Raw genomic sequence first — 5,839 nt, forward strand, 5'->3', positions numbered from 1 at the left:
CCGCTATTAACACTTCAATTTTCCATGCAGAACCTCCTGACACCAAACATTTTCCCACTGCGCTAGGCGCTGCCTTTGCCTATTCTCCTACGCTGCTGCCAACTCGCTCTGGGAACGAACAAAGAGAACCTGCCTCAGCTCACTGGCTCTGAACGCCGCCCTTCTGCCTCGCACAAACCAGGAAAATTGGTGAAATGCCGTTCCATACCTCTGAAACGTGCAACCATTATAAACCAATTGAATAACATTCATGTTCTAAAATCAGATTTACTTTTACAAGAATCCTATTCAAATACTCCTCCACTCACAGTTTCAGTTTCCTGCTGCATTTCACATGCCTATCCAAAGGGAATAAGAGATGATCCCAGAAAAATAAAAAAAAAGAAAAAAAAAAAGAGAAAGAAAATGAAAAAAGAAAAAGAAAACAAATGCCCCCCACCAAATTCTTTCTACGCTTCTGAGTTTGGCTTTTTAATCCCATTCCTTTACTCTCTGAATGACCACACAGCTACCCCTACACTAAAAGGCAGGCACACAAGCCACTATAAATACCCTGTGTTAATCCACCAATGGCTTGACACCTTGCACCAGAGTCCCTCTAAGTCAGTGTTAACCTGTACAACTTAGCTGCCCACAGAAGACAGACCCACGCGGAAAAGAGTCCAGAAATTAAGGTGCTCCTTGAAGCCTTCATACAGGAGCGACAAAAACTGCAGAGAGTGATGTTAAGACTAGAGCTGCGTTTTGCTTTTAAAAAGAGTCCGTGTGGCAACCAGACATTCAGGCAGATTAAAACCCCATGTTCTGTCACGTCCAGATCTGGAAGGAGGGGTTACAGAACAAATCCAAAACACAGGGGCAGTGGCAAAGTGCCAGTTTGTCTCCTTGGTTTCGCTCACCCTGACCCCCACTCACCACTTGGAAGCTCACAGCCCAACGAGCAATACCTGTGCCCTGTCCATGCTCATCTCACCCATCCAATAAGGGCAAAAAGACGGGAAGCAAAAGGAAAGCAACGGACCAAGCACGCTCGTACTCAAGGGCACTCGTCAGGGCACAACAACAAAAACTCAGAGAAGCTTTGGCTTTATTCCAACACTCATAACCTTGATCACACAACAGCCAACTTTCCCCCCCAAGGCTTCTTCATATTCTTCCCATTCAGAAGTGAGCCCCTGGGTCCTGGTGCAGAAAAAAACCCCTGAGACAACAGCGAGTTACAACTACATTCCATTTCAGATCACTTCGGTAGGCACAGAGTCAAGGCGTGGCGTGATCTCTCCTCCCATTTCCTCTCCCCAGCTTACCTAGATGGCAGAAATAAAACTTAACGGAACTGTCCTTTTTCACAAACAGAATTTCCTCATGGACTATACACCTATGCCAGCACACAGCTTGCCTTTCCACCTAAGCCTCTGAGATTTATCAAGATGATCGGCAAACTAACGCCGTCGAGCACCAACCCAACTCGTCGCTTTAGAAATCACCACCACACAAACGCTTCCTACCAGTAATCACGCTGTAGCGCTACAGACAAACAAAACCCCACCTGGATTCTACCGAGTCCAACCAAATCACGTTCTGGAGAGCCGAGTACTAAGTCACTATTTCTTTCTTGCACATTCTAAGGTGATAAAAATAGACCGACTCTCCATCTTCCATTAACTTACGCTGACTCTTGTCTACATTCAGATTAGGAGGCGAGGGGACGGGACATCATTTAAGCTTACGGATTAGAGAAGGCAGGAAAAATGAGTAACATTACACCAGTGCAGCCCACCTACACAAGCACAATAGTCAATAAGCAGAGATTCAAGGACTTCAGGCTGAAAGGCAATCTTTTAACAACCTGTCCGGTAACTCACTAAAGGCTCTGTTTTCCTCGCCTAAGTCAACAGAAAAATGTGTTCTGCTCTAAAGTCACCTGCTTGCTAGTCCGAGACCCATGGGAATGTGCCTAAGTCTGTTACAGCTCAACCACGGAAGCCTGAGAGATGTTCAAGACAGTATTTCTGACGGAAATGAACCATTTTGGACACGTATGTTACAGACACTTTAAAGGGGGGGCAGGGACGGGTTGTTTTTCACTCTGGCCAAAAAAAGAGACAGCTTTCAAGGCCTTTTTGTGGAAGTGGACAATTAGGTAACTGCCTGCTCTACCACAAAACCAGAAACCTTGTTTTACTATCAGCAAACTCCAAAGATAACGGTACCTTTAAGCCCACCACTGTACATCAAGGTGCTCTCGACTGGAGACTCTGCCGTGACGGCGTGGTGACGCAATACAGGGAAAACACCTCCCGACACAGTGACGCTCCAAAGCTGTTCCCGAAACGGCATTGTGCAGCACCTGGCAACAGAAAAGCTTCGTTTCTCCCCTGAAAAAGCACCTGCCCTTCCTGGCAGAACAACTGCTTTAACCACTCCTGACGTTCCAGGCTCGTACAGGCAGAGGACACTTCCCTCTGCTTCTTCCAAGCCAACCAGCAGCCCCGTTCCCTTCCACCAGGAAAACTCCTTTACCACACGGGCGGTGGGAGGCTGCTCACGGACTCCACTGAAACGGTGTGCAGAGAGCCGCTCCCCCGGCACAGCGCTCACTGCCTCCAGCTGAGGGCCACACGCCAGCCAGGCCAGCCCATCTCTCCCTGGAAGAGGGGAGAAGGCTGCCTAAAGCAAACTCCCAAGGGAGCACTGAAAACAACTGGAGAATCACAGGCGCTGCCCCTTCCCTTCAAGAGAAGACCCTAACAGAGGGAGACAGGCTTACCGAATTCTGCTCCAGGACTGAAAATCCCCCAACTGAAACCCTCAAGCAACACAGCTTGAAACCAACCACCTTATGAGTTTGCATTTCTACCTGACGTTCCTGCACTGCAGAATTCGGACTGCTTGGGGTAAAGATTACAGTCTAGCGATCTAGAGTCCTTATACCATATTCAGCTTGAGTTTGCTAGAAAGCATCCTAATACCTACGGGAATACAAGTCCTAAAGCATACTGCTAAGCCCATCCTTTCCTAAAACTAAGCCAACTCCGTTCTACTTTACTCATTTAGCTTGACACACGCCGCCTTTGGGCAGGGATTTGGACTTCAGCAAGGAATTACCTTCCAATGGGCACTGCGGGAGTGAATTTAAACTTCTACACGTGCTGATTACACAGAGAATTTAACACATTTCCTTTCACTGAACTACTTGCAACCCGAAGGAAGTATGAGCTCAGTTACTGCACTTACAGGCAGGTAGAGAGACTCTACGTGTTCTTAACAGAAGCCCCGACACCCGCATAGGCGCCCAGCTCTACATTCACATCACCTAGAAAGTCAGCCACCTCACCTGCTTAGCCACTCGCAGCAGCTCTCACTGGACACTCACCCGCATCCCAGGAAATGCTTTGCAAATCTGGCGGCAGCGCTCAACAGGGCTGTCCTCTCCCTTCTGTTTGCACTCAGGCTAGAAAGGAAAAAAAAACAGCGGGGTTTGGCTCTCTAACATTGTAGCAGAACTAGTTCTGCATGCCATGTTATGATGATACAGGTGAAAACGGACCAGAACAACACTGTGACTTTTTGGAAGACTGCCTTTCATTTCGTTAGCAATCGAGGAGGGCTCACTGACTCGGCATGTTGTTTTAATAGCTCAAGATTGGTGCAGGCTCCTGTCATTGCAAAGTTGAACGATACTAATGCTTTAGGAGTAGAATTTTTCAGAGTTTTTTCATAGTTCGTCCTTTTTCATCTCTCAAAACCTCATGCACCTGAGCAGCACCAACCTGACACAGCTGATTCTGTGACCCTGTGCTTCAGGGAACCTCCAGGCAATAACAACTTTAGAGCAAGACCCAACGTCAAGGAAAATGCTCACCTCTGGAAAACTTCCCACGCAGCACAGAATCTAGGCTTCTCTCATCTTCCCCAAATGCCTCAACAGTCACCTCTGGAAACTGCAGGCAGGCTGCTCGTTACCTGAGCCGTTAGGGCTCGCATTCTGCACTGGAAATCAAGGCAAAAATGCAAAAAGAGACTCCTGTCAGCCATCAACATTTTGGAGATTGACACAAGTTTCATCCGTTTGCCGTGAATAATCTCCTATCCCTCTCCTGTAGCTCTTTTCCTGAACAAAATGGCACTAAGGACAGGTTTGGATCTCACAGCAGAGCAAAAGGAGAACCCTTTGCGTTTCCGATGCCTACGAGGTCACCAACAAAAAGGGATGCAGAGGTATTGACACGATAAATAACAGGGAAAAAGCACCAAGACTCTAAGTTTGGGTCTACTCATGCATGTTAGGAAGATGCGATCTGAGAAAAAGCAGATTTTCAAAAGCTGCTCAGTAGCAGCTAGAAGTTTCCATTTCTCCTTTCCCTTGCTTTTCTACTTGATTCCTTATTGTCCATTGCCTTCTAGTCGATTTCACGCATCGTTTAGGTCTTGTTCACTTCTGGCGTGTTTCTTTTGAACATGGAGGAATACTAAGTTCTTAACTACCTTCACTCTCAAGCTCCTCCACAAAACGTGCCGTTGATATTTTCACCTTACAAGCAATACAGGCTTTCAGAGCTCATCAGTTATACGCTAGTTTTCCATATACTGACGATGTAACCAGAACACTGCACTTGAAAACAATGAGGATTTTCTATACTTAAAGCCTCGTATTCCTTATTCCAGTCCTTTCCTTCCGATCGCCTGTCCTTACCACACATCTGCAGGATTTCACACACGTTTCTAGGCCCTTCAGGCAGTGCCCACACTTCTGGAGGTGCTCCACAAAGAGTTCACGTTTCAGTACATCACCTGAGATTTTCCTGTAGAAAACTGAAGAGCTGAAGCGATTTGCAAGATTAAATAGGCGCATTAGGAGGAGATGCTCCCTACACATGGAAGTGCACACTCCTTCCATTAACTGTGTTTGGCAAGGTCTGCAATGCTTCCTGAAAAAGCCTCCGGAAGACAAGGCAGATTTCATCCCCTTGTTCCAATGGCGCTGCTTTCTTCACGGACTCTCAAAAGGAAGATAGGAACCGTAGCTCACTCGGCCTGGGTGTTACACCCGCTGACCAAGGCGGGCATCGGACAGAGCCCTTACCCCGTGCCACAGAGCAGTACAGCCAGCCACCTACACGTGCACACACAGCACGTGGCGTTACCTGTGCCGTACGTGTTCTCCTGCAAACAAAGGGTTATGAGCGCTCCTTCCACTCTGCACTGAGAACCTGTTCTCCTTACAGCACAGGGGGTCACAGCTAGCTCTGAAGCCCACACTCTGGCAGCAGCACCAAGTTATTAAAGGGAAGCGTCTACAGCTAAAGACAATTTATACAAATGGTACTTCTGTGGAGAAAGATTAAGCTCTAAGGGCTGGGCAAGACCCAAATAACAGATATAGCTCAAGGCCAGCGTTGGAATAACAAATCACTCAGGCAAAACATCTCCCATCACTGCAGAGCACAGCAAACTACAAAAACCCACACCAATCTTTAACAGGTACTTCAGAACCAACATGGTGCAGGTGGGATAAACTAATACTGAGAACAGATAGATCAATGCTGTGACCAGCAACTGTTATTATCTCGACCCTTTGTGCCCCACGTTGGGCACCAACAAGGACTGCCGTGGTTTAGCCCCGGTCGGCAACTAAACACCGTGCGGCTGCTTGCTCACTCCCCTCACCCCCGTGGGATGGGGGAGAGAACCGGAAGGGCCAAAGTAAGAAAACTCGTGGGCTGAGATAAGAACACTTTCAAAATTAAAAGAAAACACTACTAGGAGTAGAAGTAGTAGCAGTAACACTAATGCTAATGAAAAGGAAAATAACAAGAGACAGAGAGAGAGGTGAAAC

The 5,839-nt window shown here is 47.3% G+C and overlaps 1 long non-coding RNA gene across 2 annotated transcripts; it reads right to left on the bottom strand.

Annotated features, from left to right (window-relative positions):
- Positions 1 to 993: 993 nt before the first annotated feature.
- On the bottom strand, positions 994 to 2,643 carry LOC135310338 (uncharacterized). 2 transcript variants are annotated; one of them, XR_010370435.1, is made up of 3 exons: positions 2,524 to 2,643; positions 2,214 to 2,350; positions 994 to 1,182 (listed from the first exon to the last, which is right to left on the bottom strand). It is a non-coding gene; the product is annotated as an uncharacterized LOC135310338 (long non-coding RNA). The 2 variants fall into 2 exon arrangements; XR_010370434.1 differs by lacking the exon at positions 994 to 1,182 and adding an exon at positions 1,198 to 1,307.
- Positions 2,644 to 5,839: the final 3,196 nt, after the last annotated feature.

This window comes from Phalacrocorax carbo, chromosome 33 (assembly GCF_963921805.1).
Source record: "Phalacrocorax carbo chromosome 33, bPhaCar2.1, whole genome shotgun sequence".
Taxonomy (NCBI): Eukaryota; Metazoa; Chordata; class Aves; order Suliformes; family Phalacrocoracidae; genus Phalacrocorax; species Phalacrocorax carbo.